Below are 13,099 nucleotides of genomic sequence, written 5' to 3'. Positions count from 1 at the left end.
GGGCGGGGCCAAGACAGAGGCCACGCCCCCCTCAAGCCACGCCCCACCCCATAGCCACGCCCACTCCCCGGTCAGGATCCCCTCCCTCCCCCCCCCGCTCCCTTTCCTATTTTTTCTCCTAAAATCCTTAAAAAACGCCCCAAAACGAGAGCCGGGGATGCTTTGCTTTAAGGGGGGGGGACCTGTGAGGGGCGAGGGGTGCGTTCCTCACGTTTTGTGACAGAAAGTGGTTTGGAAAACACACATTTTTTTCTTTTTCCATTTTTTTTTTCACCGTTTGGGTTAAAAATAAGCAAATTAAAAGGCGTGTTTAGGTTTTGGGGCCGTTTCCCTGCTTTTTCTCTGTTGGTATTTGTGGTGCTGAGGCTCAGCCGCCCCCCGGGGCTGGCGGCGGGACGCGTTTCTCCTCACGGTCTCTCCCTCGCTGCCGCCACAGGGGCGCGAGGCGGTGGCCGCCACAAACTTGTGTTATTTTTTTTTAACCAACCTCAACCTTCCCTGTTCCAAAACCCCAATTCTTGCCCCAACCTGCGCTTTGAAGTCTGCTTTCGGCTCCCCAAGCCCTGCTGGCAGGGGTAGAGCCGCTCCCCCCCCCCCCACACACCTCTCCTCACAGGGGTGCCTGCCCCAGCAGGCCCGGGCCTTGTAGGGTTTTGTTTGTTTGTTCAGCCCGATTATTTCTGGCACCGACACAAATCTCTGAGGTAAAAAAAGGGCTCCTGTGCTGGTGGAAACGCACCGAGTCGTGTCGGCCTCTCCCCTGGCCTGTTTTGGTTTGATTTTTGGCCCGCTTTGCGTCTTTTGGGTGGAAAGCTTGGAAATCCAGGCCCCTTGAACCTCGTTTTGGGGTTGGCAATGTTTAGGGTCGCCCAACGCAGGGTTCTCAGAAAGTTGAGGTTCTTCAGGTGCTGGTCAGCCAGGTCACCTTCTTTCCTGCGAGTTGAGTCAATTTTAAGCCAACAACTAACCCAGGGGCTTGTGGCTCTGGAAAACCCATCCCTGAGTTTGATGGAGGGGCTGTGAGGGTGGGAGGGGGGCAAACCATCCCGAAGGAGGCTGTAGGACTTGGGGATCCTCTGATGAGAGCCAAAAAGGATGGAAAAAGCAAGGAAACTCGTTCCTCGTGAGCAGAAGCTACCGAGCCTGACTTCTGGAGTCGTACCCTACACGCTCCACGCCACAATCCCAGCTTCCCCCTACCCCAGGACATGTTCCTTGACCCACCAGCATCTCCCTCTGTGTTCCCAGTGCCCCTTTAACCCTCTGCCCTGGCTCTGGCTGCCTTTGTGCCTTCCCCAACCCCTCTGCTGGGCAGGGTCTGGCTCACACCAGGTCTCCAAAGCCCCGAGAATGCCGCCCGGCCGGTCCCTGCACCCTGCATGGATGGTAACAGACCAGTTCTGCCTGCTCTCCTGCCGTGGTATTAATAGCATTCCTCCCCTGCACTCAGACGTGGATTTTCACTTCTAGGAGCGAAATACCTGGGTGACTCCAATCCTCCTATCACGGTAGGGAGCCAGGAGGAGTTCGAGTGACAGAGGAGTCACCCAGCACTCATTGTTCGATGCTCGCTTTTGGTTTGGGTTTTCATTTCCATGGAGAAGGACGGGCTGTTACGCCGAGCTGCTCGCCCGACGTCCCGGGCAGCCTCATACCTGCGTCATTTTTCGCTCCCGCGTGTTATTCCGGGTAGGACTGCTGCTAAACAGAAGTTTTCTTGGTGGTACCAACAGGCCATTTTGTTAGTTCAGCCCCAAAGCATCATAAAGCAAATAAATCTGAGATTAACAAACGAGGAATTCCTAAGAAAACATGAATCCGAATTCCGGTCTGCGATTCCAGACTGAGGTTAAGTTTTCGCAGTTAAAAATATTCCACTTGCTTAAACAACACGTGGCATCTGGCTGGTGCCAGGGGTTGCCAAGCGTGGCGTGCACTCACAACCTGCTATCCTGGCTCTTTTGGCAATACTCAAGCGAATCACGTGTGAGAACGACGGGCAGACACAGTTAATATAAAACCTTCACAGGCCTGGAATGTGATTTTCAGCCTAGAGTCCTTCCAGCACCCTCCATGTCCTCACATTTTAGGTTACACAGCCCCAGCCGTCGGTCAGGGCACTTGGGGTTGCTTTAGTTTAGAGCTAACCCTGCAAGAAGGATGTTTGCTGCTGCAGAGGGGAGCCAGAGACAAAAGATCTCGCTCCTGCCACCGGCTGCGAAGGAAAAGCCCCCGAGCTGGTGCACCACAGCAGCCTGGAGGCAGGGGGTTATTCCTCAGTGGGCGTTTTTCCCAGTTTTCACAGGTCCCGGATGCCTCCGACGTGACTGACATCTGGATTCAATTTCTTCAAAGAAAGAACCTGCGACATTTTAATCCCTTTGGCGGCTCGAAGTCTGGGCCCAAACGAAAAGCATCCATTCCAGCCATAGCCTCTTCGTTTTCATTGTCGTGCGTCTACGTTCCGAAATCCTGCTTACTAGGAACTGAAATCCGGCCGAAAACTCACTTTACAGCTATTCCAAAAATGTTATATACAGCACAACGTGCTCGAGGACTGGAATATGGGCGATTTCCCCATCTCCCATCCATTTTCACGTAGCCCCCCGCCGCTGTACACAACGTTGTTTACCGTCCCCGAGCTGTGTTTAACATTCCACTCCCAGATATTTATATTCGGAGCCAAATTCGGAGCGGTCTTCTGGAAAATGAGCAAAAGTAGGCGATGACCCATCGAGAGACTATTGGGGCATCTGCAAAGTTTATGAGCCGGTCTGGCATCCAGCATTTATTTTGGATGGTGGGAGCTCGCTATAATTAGCTGCCATTCAAGTCCATCATGCAGTTACCAGTGGAAAAAACAACAACAGTGTAAAAACCCGCCGTGTAGATGTGTTTTTTTGCTGAAATCGAGCCTCCAATGTTTTGCAGAGCTCTGGAGCGGCACCTCAACCATCCTTGAACTGAAAATTTGGGCGCTCAGGCCAGGAAAGCGATTTCCATCTTATGGATATGAACACAACACCCAAACCCAGGAACTGTTTGAGTAGTATTATGGTATTTGATGGTATTATTACACACAACATCTGCCCTAACAAGAGAGAGGCTCCAGTTGACTTCACCCCCCAACCTTCTCACGTGCCAGCTGCTGTTTTTGGGGTTGCATGGCGCAGCCGATGCCGGCGATGTTCCTTTTGATCCAAGCTCCTTTCCAAATACAAATTTGTGCTTTATGCACGGGCACGTTCTCGCATGAATCAGGAGCCGCCAATAAAACTTCCATAAAAGTCCTCTGGCGCGGTTCTGTCTTTGGGAGGGGGAAGGGAGGAGGGCGGGACTGTTTGGGTTGTTCCTTTCAAGCTTGTGGAGATCTGTTCTAAAGGCAGAGCTTATGGCTGCAGTTTCTTGCATTATTTAGTCGTGTTTTTTTTATGCTGTGTTATCCCTGCCTCGAGCCAAGCTGCTTCTGGGGACTCTGACCACGGAAAGACATTTGCTGATGGTTCTGAGTGATCTGGACCAGCAAGAATGCAGACACACGGGGATTCTCTCTCCCCCTTCCTCTTTGCTTCCAAGTCATTTCCTACCGTAAAAATATTTGGGTTTTATCTGCTTTCCCTGGAAAGATTGTCGCTGTCAGCTTTAGCGTCACAGCCTCTCTCTGCTGCCAACACGAGCACAACGCCGGGGCTTGTTGGGGCTGGACTCCTCTCGCAGCCAGGCTGAGTAATATTCACAGAGCTGGGCCCCGAAGGTGAGTAAGGCTTGGAGAGGACACAGCACGGAGGTTCATAAAAGGGTCTTCACTAAGACTTCACTTCCTCTGCGGAATCCCTCTTCCTAAAGCCTTACACAGACAACCCATAACCAGCAGAAAACATCATCCAGACAAGACATGATTCTCACACATTACTCAGCTTGGCTTCGTTTCGCCTCTGGTAAAATCCACTATCGCATCCGTGTCTTCCCTGTCATGTTCTGAAAAGTATTTATCCAGTTGCTAGCAAACACCAAGAGACACACGCCTTCAAAAAACACAGGACTGCTTCCTCCTGTGAATCATTTTACGCCTTACATAACTGCGGGTAACATGCCATCAGCCTGGACGTGATCAATTAACAGAAAGCAGCTCATAAACCTACCTGAAATGCAAAAATAACTCTCAGTCTCGAAGATCTGCCTAACAAATTCCTGTCTTCAAGTTCTTGTTTCTGCCCCTGCACCGCAATTCACTTTCTTTTCTTTCTTACCCAGACAATTATCAGTAGCCCACGCTGTAGTGTGGCTCCAGAAGTGATCCGGGGAGAAAATACCTCATTTTTTTTCCCCAAAAGGAGGGGGGAAATGTTTTGGCACATGTGAAGGAGCGGCTCAGTGCTGAAGGAAGTGGATGCTGTAACCGTGGTCTCAGGTTATAACTTTCCACTCGTATTTTGACAACTTTTGGAGGGGTTTTCAGGCTGTATGTCACGGAAGAAGCTTAACAGGCCTAAGAGACGTGGTTCATTTTTGAGTGGCGGGCAAGGAGGAGGTTAACAAACCCAAACAAACCGGCACAGCCTGGGCACTGCGGGCCATCTGCGCTGCCCGATCTCCCCTGCCGCTTTGCATATCATCTTCCTGGCATGTGGAACGATGAGCTAGACTGTGCGAGGTTTAAACATCATGGTTTGCTCAGCACAAGCATGTCTGAGAGGAGTGTGAAGGCGGCACGCTGGCAAAACTCCCCTGCTACTACACGCGTGGTGACAAAACAGCAGCTCGGCAGCTGGGCTCTATTTGCTGGGGGAGATAGAGGAGCTGAAATAAGAGCTACGTGGTGGAGTTCGACACTTCATACTGACAAACTCCGAAAACCAGTTCCCCTCTGTAAGACGGGGATAAACAACGTATGACCTAACCTATACATAACATTCTTAAATTATCTTCAGATTCCCCCGAGACCTTATTTTGTTAATGAAACAGATACGTCCATGTCTAATGGGGCTCAATTTTAGCCTGCTGATTCACCCTCATCCAATCTAGACGGGGCAAAATATAATCTCTGCAGCCTAAGTGCGTGATGAGACTCTGAAGTGCTGGTGAAATGTTTTGAAAATGTGACTATAAATAGTTGATTGCATTGTTTTTAATTTTTTTTTTAATAACCTTGAGGGTTGTTATCAAAAAGCCTGCACATTACAACCCAGTCAGTGCTGTTGATGTCTTTCAACAAGGCTACTAGAGTATGTTTGGTGGGCGTGCCTCGCTCTCAAATATCCCAGAGAGCCTGACCCTTTCAAAAGAACAAGGTAAAAAGTCAGCTTAAACAAAAGCTGCAGTCTGACTGTATTGCCTAGGGATTTCCCTTTTTCCTTGGAAGATTCCAGTTAAAACTCTTCAAAAGCGGGTGAGCACGTTGCTGTTGAGATTTCAGCTTTGCCTTAGAAGCGATGGCTTTGTGGGAGAAACCCTAGTCCATGCAATTCTGTTCGACACCCAACTTAGCCTGATTCAAAAAGAAGAGAAAAAGGAAAGAAAATCCTCTTCCCCGAGGGCAGCTTTCCTAGCCACAACGCCCCCATCTGCATCAGAAAACCAGAAAGACCTCAGAAACCAAACGAACCCCACAACACAGTCAGAGGCATCGGCACTGCTGCATCACACAGCCCTCGGCAGAGGATCCTTTCTGCTCTTCTCCCTCCCCTGCTAGGAAATGGCAGGGATGGCCTTATCTGGAGCAGGAGATCTAGATTAGAGAGGTCAAAGCCCGGAGTTAGCCTGCTGGCCAGGACACGCAGCGATGGCAAGAGTCCAGCAGTAGCCAGGCTAAGCGAGGCTTCAACGCAGAGCGAGTGGCAACAAACAGAGGATGCGCTGCTCCTGAGGTCAAACAGGAAATTCCCCACTAGCGAATGACTTTTAAAGCCGGCCTAATAAACTGTAAAACCCACTTGTTAACTCTCAACTCAATAGCTACTTCCTAGGGGAATAAAACCCCAAACAATTTATCTCATTCCCCTCTCCAGAGAAGTGTCGGACGGCGAGATCTTCGAGGCAGCTGGAGGGCGGGAAGCAGATTCCCGTTCAGAAATCCTAGCTGGTATCTCGTCCCAAGATACAGCTCTGCAAGTCCCCACCCTCAATTTTTTAAGTCCCTTTAATCCACAGCCTTAAGAACGATTTACCACCCAGCCTGTCCAGCTTGTTTGCAAGACAATGAAGCGCATTTGAAGGGGGCTTTGCATGGTTTTGCTCCCCACTGCTTGAAAACACCTCCTTTTTTTGCTCCGTGCAGGTTACGCGCATTCATTTCACACAACACCACAACCGTGGCACGTTTAGGATTCAGATGATTAAAACAGGGGCTCACCAGCAGCGTGATGGATATCCCTAACAAGACTCAGCCCACCCCGGAGGTGTATCCGAGAGCAAACACAGCTGTGCCTGGTGCTGTGCTGCTGATGGGGAAATGCAAACACCCCAAAGTGCGCCGTTCCCCTGGGTAAGCCACCGCAGCTCACCGGGGGGGACGCTTGCACAATCCCGTTGAGCAAAATGTTTTCGTTACCTTGAAATCCAGGCTGCAGAGACTGACCACGTCATCGTCCTTCTCTCGGCGCTTCCTTTTCTGTAGGAAATGAAACCAAGCTTTTGGTTACTTGACTTGCAACCCGAAAGAAAGCTCTGGTTTTTATAACGTGGTCCAGAGACATTTTTTGAACTTTATTCCAGCAAATAGCTCCAAAAATCTGAAGGTTGACCATAAACACAAAGGATGTTTATGCTGTTTTGTTAGGTTTGTCGTGTGATCATACCTATATACTGTGTTTGTTGCTCTGCACTCCCATAATTGTGACCATGAATAAAGTCTTAAGGAGGAAACCTCAGTAAGAAGGCAGAACGTGGCAGTCAACCACCGTGAAATGATCCCAGGTTCCTTTAGCCCATTAGGGTCTCTCAGGTCAGCAATCCAGCACTGAAGCTGGGTTTTCGGAAGGAATTAGGTACTGAGGGGGTCAGACACGGTGATCAGTAGGACTTCATGCCTCTTGGGGGACACCAGCAGATCCCACATTTAATTTTCTTCATGTTTGATCCCCAGCCTGGCTGGCATTTGTGAGTGAAGGGTCCAGAGATTTTCCCTGGAGGCAGTGCCAGCAGAAAGCATTTTTTCACCGGGTTATACCCTACGTGAGGGCACTTTGGGCATTTATTGAATCACCTGCTGCGGACGTGGCCACAGCAGGCAGCTGTGGCTGAGGCAGCCCTGCTTGGAAGGCAACAGGCTCAAAGAGGACATGGGTTTGTGGAGGAAAGATGAGGCTTTTGGCAGGGCAGCCCTCAGCTATTTTCCTTTCCGAAGAAGAGCAAAAGTCAGTGGAACAATGATTTGCACAGAGCTTCCTGATACCCCCAGCTATTTCTGTGCTATCTGGGCTTCGTTATTTTTGCATCACCCAGATAATGGAAAACCAAGCGCGGACTCATCCTGTGAGCCAGTACCAGCCTGGAAAAAACCACGGGTCACGAGCATAAATTGGTCACCCATGAAACAAGCACTAGGTTTGCAGCCTGTGCCTGACCCTTGTTGTTCAAAACCAGGGAATGGGCAGAGTCCGTCTTCTTCCACTTCATTACAAACAGAGGAAAAAGAAAACAAACTATTTTGTGGTTTTATATTGGCCTACACGCTGTTCACTTGTTTAACAGACTAGACATTGAACCGAAATGGGAAGACCCACCTCTCTGCAGCTGCAGAGGGAACTAACACAAGTCTGTTCTGAAAACTGAAAAAAAATCCTTTTTTTTGGTGCTCTGCTAGCCCAGCAGCTTGACTTTCCGTCAGAAGCAATTCCTGTTTTCTTAGAATTTATTAATCTATTCCTATAACTTGAAAGTTTCAGCTTTAATAGGGCTTTGTCATCATTGTAAGTGTATTTAAAATGTTTGAATACAAGCATTCAAATTATTTTAAGTGCTGGCCAGCCGACTTTACACGGTTCCTTTGAAAATCTGATGCTGTCGAGGGGATGTCCAGCCTCCCTGGAGGGCTTCAGAAACCTGTTCTCTTGTTTGCTCGTCCTTTCATACCGAGTGTTTCTAGGCTCCGAGGAGTCTTCTCACCTGTCCACATCGTGCTGACTCCACCATTTAACAATTAAATTAAATTAAATACACACACAGGTAATGCTGAGATACAGAAGCTCCCTCGCTAGTTTCTTATATTTTTGGTTTTTGTGATTTTTTTTTCCTAACTGATCAAACGAGCTAAAAGAGCTGGATTCGATTTCAAAATCCCCTGATGACTTCAAGCAGCGTTTCTGGTTTGGAGCTAAGACAGGACAGTGCCCCTGGCATGTCACCGAGTCCCTTTGCTAACTACCGAGGAAAAAAAACTCACGTTAGGCATTATGGCTGGCCAAATTTGCAGCATTGTCACTGCGTTAATGGCCCAGCACACTCCATGCTTTTTGAACAGACCTTTGGCAGGCTCGAGAACATATGCAAACGCAGACATTTGTTTTTCAGGCTTAGGAAAACATTCAGAGTTGGTTATTTACCAAAGCCGACAATAAAAGCCTGCTACAACCACACCTTTTTGGTCTGCGGATTATTTTTCCCATATGTAAGGCGAGGATATTAGCATCTATTTAGCAGAAGGGAACTTGCAATAAAGACAAAGACACCACGCCTTTCTGGTCGGAATCTGATTCGTTCCTTATGCAGGCAAGTACATTAACAGCTTTACCATAAAGCTCCAGACCGAAGCCCAGACACGAAAGGGAGGCCAAAGTTTTGTTTTCAAACCGGCTAGACTTATGCAAGAAGTATTGCATTGGCTGGCCCCCATTTCCTTTGCCCAATATAGTTTCACACAAAAAACGTAGACGTTTTGAGTCCGCAGCCAGCTGTATCATTCCTGCACGGTGCCAGAACAGAAACAGATTCCAGGAAAACTGCCTCGTCGGGCTGCTCGGACCTGGGTTTTTGAAGCCACACGATAGGAAAGAAAGAGCTACGGTACCGCTCGCTCGCATTTCTGAGGCGGTCACAGCCAGCAAAGCGCCACGTTCACCTCCTCACGAAAGCCCAGCCATGTGGAAAAAGTTACTTCTAGGAAAAGTTATTAAAATGTACAAACCGTGAGACCCGGGTTTTAAGCTCCCAGCGAGGTACTGTAAAGGAGAAGCAGCAAAACTGCTCATCGGGAGGGGGAATCTAAATATTTTGTGCCTTGCTTTAGGAGACCTAAACAACGCCACAAATGTGAGCATTAATTACATTGCAAGGGCTCCGATTAAAGCTCCAGGAGCTTGGTTTACAGTTTGCAAGCAGTTCCCGTCAGCTCATTTTCCTTACGCATATTAAGGGTTTTTGCATGAAAGCAGGAAATTTTTTTTGGTTAGGAGTCAGTCTGTTTTTTTTTTTTTTTTTTTTTTTTCCTGCTTATTGCTCACCTGAAGTCATAAAACACCAAAACGGCATCGGGACTGCTAAATCAACACCGGTCAAGTGCCTGTTTCTCATAAACACATCCTCCTTAGCGGAAAGGAAGAGAGAAAAGTGACCAGGAGTAACCTTGCTCCCAGTCTGAAGCCATCCGGAGGATGTTTGAACCCAAATTGTGCTCGTCTTTTCTTAGGACTGTGCAGGACAGGCACGGATCCTTCCCTTTAACCAACCCAAAAGGATATTTGTCCCGTTACTGACCATCCCTGAGACTCAGGCCAGGTACATTTTGCAGGCTTTGGGCTGAAAAGCTGCACAAACGACAGCACGAAGAGCTGCTGTTTGTACCTGGCACACGAGGAGCTGGTTATCACGGGGAAAAAAGCCTCTTGTGCAATGCACGCGGGAGAAATACCACCAGGAAAGGCACACTTCTTGCTTGCCTGCGGGCTGCTGCCAAAACACAGATGGCTTTGATGACAGAGCACAACGTTTTCAAGTGTTAAATCATGTAATTTCTAGGGCTTTGCAATATTCAAACGTGTAAGTTCAATGAAGCTGTAGTCACCAGATGAAAGTTTCTAAAATCAGGCAAAAAGTATCTACGGGAGCTTTTGGTTTTGTTTCATCCACTCCCGCACCGATCGGTGTTTGTACAGCCTCAAATCTGCACGTGGCTGCCCTTCAAGGCCCAACGCAGGCTCTTGCAAGGAGCCCCAGCTGATTTTTGATGGGATTTCCTTCCTAAAAGCTACTCCTGTCCTCTTCCCCACCCCCAGACGTTCTCACGGCCTTCCTCGTGCCGGGGCTGGCACCCACACAGCTCGTGCAGTCAGCCGGCTCAGCTCATCCCAAACTCTTTGTTTTCCTTTCGCTGAAGGGACTTTTTCAGCCAGATCAGTTTTGCTGGCTGACGATGGGATCGCCGCTTCCAAGGACAGCGGGGTCGGGTCAGCTTAGGCCGCTCACGAAAATGAGCTTTAAGACAGGCCAACGTTTATGCACCCAGCACCTCCTTCGGCTGAGTAATCGCCTCCAAATCCTCAGAAGGCAGACTTCACGAAGGAGCATTAAGAAGACAAGCACCACCAGGGATTTACTCACCAGGGTGAAGTCCCAGTGGGGTCCTGGAGTCAGAAAGGTGAACGAGCTGCCTCGTCTCAGAGGATACCTGCGGGGAGAAAAAAGGATTAAGGTAAATGATGTGTGGGGTGCTGTATTGATAACCTCCGTCTGTTCTGCACAGCTTCGATGGTGTCGTAGGCCTTCAGCTCCTAGCCCAGAAGTCTTGAAGACAAAGATGTAGCAGCGTTTGGGAAGGGGAGACCAAAGGGTTGCCAGTATTCCCTGGGACAACTGCAGGTGGTGGACCGAAAATCCCGTTTTATTACAGTAAGCAGCACTGGGCGACAGGCAGGCAGAACCCTCCTGCCAGGCCCTAAAGGCTGGTCGGGAAGGATCTCTCTCTCCGACCACAAATCTGCCAATTATTTTAAATCTGACCAAGAGGAAGGATAAAAAATAATAATAATAATAATAAAAAGATAATCGTATCGTGACCTCATTCTCCAAGGTTAATGAAGCTGAAATGAAAGGAAGCAGCAAACTGCACCTTGGACAATGCAGCCTTGTAGTTTCCCATAAAATTACGAGCAGGAATTGAGTTGTGGGCTTTCATTAAGTCATTCTCGCTCCAAGAAAGCCAAACCACCAGCAAGTAACGCATACAATAGCCCGTTTGTCTAATCCTTGCTCTTTGAACAATGGTAAACGAATTGCCTTGTGCGAGTCATTTATTGTGCTCGCACGGAGTTAAGCAAACAAGTTACGTTCCAGCTTTCACTGTCTGGTGGACTTAAGGTATGTTTCCAGCAACAATTTTTTAAAGCTTATTCTGGCCCTCGTGGGGAGAAACATTTTTGTCTGTCATTGGGTTTCTGCACGGAGAATTTGTGGTCCCAAATGGGCCACAGGGTTTTTTTTCTTTTTTCAACGGCGGCCAGCTGCATCACCAAATGGGGAGAAGATTTCCCCTCTGCTGTCAAAAAATCAGACGGAAAAGGCACCTCCCCACCAGCTGCACCTTTCTGCTTTGTCCTGAGATCCCCCAGGCTTTCCAAGAACCTGGAAATGATATAGGAATGCAAATCCTTCGGAGTTGCAGAGGACTTACACCCCAGCATTGCTGAAAATTCACCTCACGGAGTATTAGGAACGCTTCACGTCAGCAGCTTTCCCGTATCAGGAGAGAAAAAAGCATTTTGTCTGTAAAAGGTTTGTGCGGGGTGCGGTGTTCCGGATTGGTATTTGGAAAACATTAAGTCAACCACCCAGAAAATACTTCTGCGCTTCCACCAGCCAATGCAGAGCACCAAGATAAATGTTTTGGGAGGTGCAGCTCACTCCAAGAAGGATGGGAAAGAATACAGGAGGCTTTTGGTGACGAGGCAAATGTTTTACGCGGCAGCTGGACGTTATGGGCATTACACGGGTGGGATTTTTAGCATTTTTCCCTCAAAAGTGAGTTTCCATGCTGGCCCTTTGCTTAGGATACTCCTTTTAATACAAATGACACCGTGGTGTACTGTCCGAGAAGCCATCTAACCTAGTGCTGGATGCCCAAGCTGGTTTTGTGCTCCTGTCCCCGGGAAGGCAGCAGATTTAGTTTCTAGAGATGACCCCAAACTGCTCTCAGGCACCTGGAACCACGATGGTGATATGTAAGGAGAGTTTCCTCTATTCCCTCCCTGTTTGGGGTGAAGGAATGGGGCTGCTGGTCCTAATGAGCTGGAGCAGACAATGCCATACTTTGACCTGCACAGGGAGCGAGAGCTGTTGAGCTGCCTGAGGTGGTGTGGAATAGGAGCAACAAACGCATCCCCGCGGCTTCTGGGGAGGCCAAGGGCCCCTCAGGACCCGCTGAGGGAGGATTTTACCCGTGCCAAGGGGTTGTGTGAGGCAGTGGCACTGGGAGAGGCGAAAGTGCTACGTGAGCAGCAGCCACAGTGGGAAATCAGGAAGCCGGAACATTCAAAGTGGTTAGAATACTAAATACGCCATAAATACCTAAATATATAGATGAATAAAATACCTGAGATGTAAAAAATCAGCTTTTTCAAAAGGCCGTACGCAGGAATTGCGATTTACACAAACCCAGAGGAAAATATTCCTCAGACCGCGCCGCTTTCAGTACCTTGGGACCAGCCAAAACCTTTTAACGCCATGGCTTTGTCTGTGGGAGCGCTCCAGAAAGGAAGGTGGCATTTCCAAGAGCCGCATACTAGGACGCTGGATGGAGAAGAATCCTCTAGAAGGGAACATTCTTTGGGCTTTGTAAGAGTACATACCGCTCGGGGAGAGAAAAAAAAAAAAAAAAAAAATCTGGGAAGGAGCAGTGCATTTCTTTGAAATTTAAGCTAGAGTTTAAAAGCAAGTTTTTCTCTCACGAGAAAGAAAAATCCTCGCTGCTTAATCCCAACCTGCTGAGCTGCCCAGACCAAAATTTATGAGTTTGATCAAACCTTCCTCAGCTGCAGCTAGAAAAGCAGGGAGAATCTGCAAGCTGGGCCCTGAGCAGCCAGGCAGAGCCACCAGGCTCCGCTGAAGGTGTGAGCTTTCTCGCTGGGAAGCAGGAGCCAGATTTTATTCCAGATTTCCAGTTACCATC

General features: G+C 48.7%; 1 long non-coding RNA gene across 1 annotated transcript; it reads right to left on the bottom strand.

The window, feature by feature from the left end:
• Positions 1–5,625: 5,625 nt before the first annotated feature.
• Positions 5,626–12,977, bottom strand: LOC311429214. Its single transcript, XR_014688183.1, has 5 exons — positions 12,954–12,977; positions 12,626–12,781; positions 10,537–10,603; positions 6,551–6,610; positions 5,626–5,728 (listed from the first exon to the last, which is right to left on the bottom strand). It is a non-coding gene; the product is annotated as an uncharacterized lncRNA (long non-coding RNA).
• Between the last annotated feature and the right edge of the window lie 122 nt (positions 12,978–13,099).

Source organism: Aythya ferina, assembly GCF_964211825.1.
Source record: "Aythya ferina genome assembly, chromosome: 1".
Classification (NCBI taxonomy): Eukaryota; Metazoa; Chordata; class Aves; order Anseriformes; family Anatidae; genus Aythya; species Aythya ferina.
Note: the sequence above shows the minus strand (reverse complement) of the source record. Positions and strands in the feature narration are given on the sequence as shown.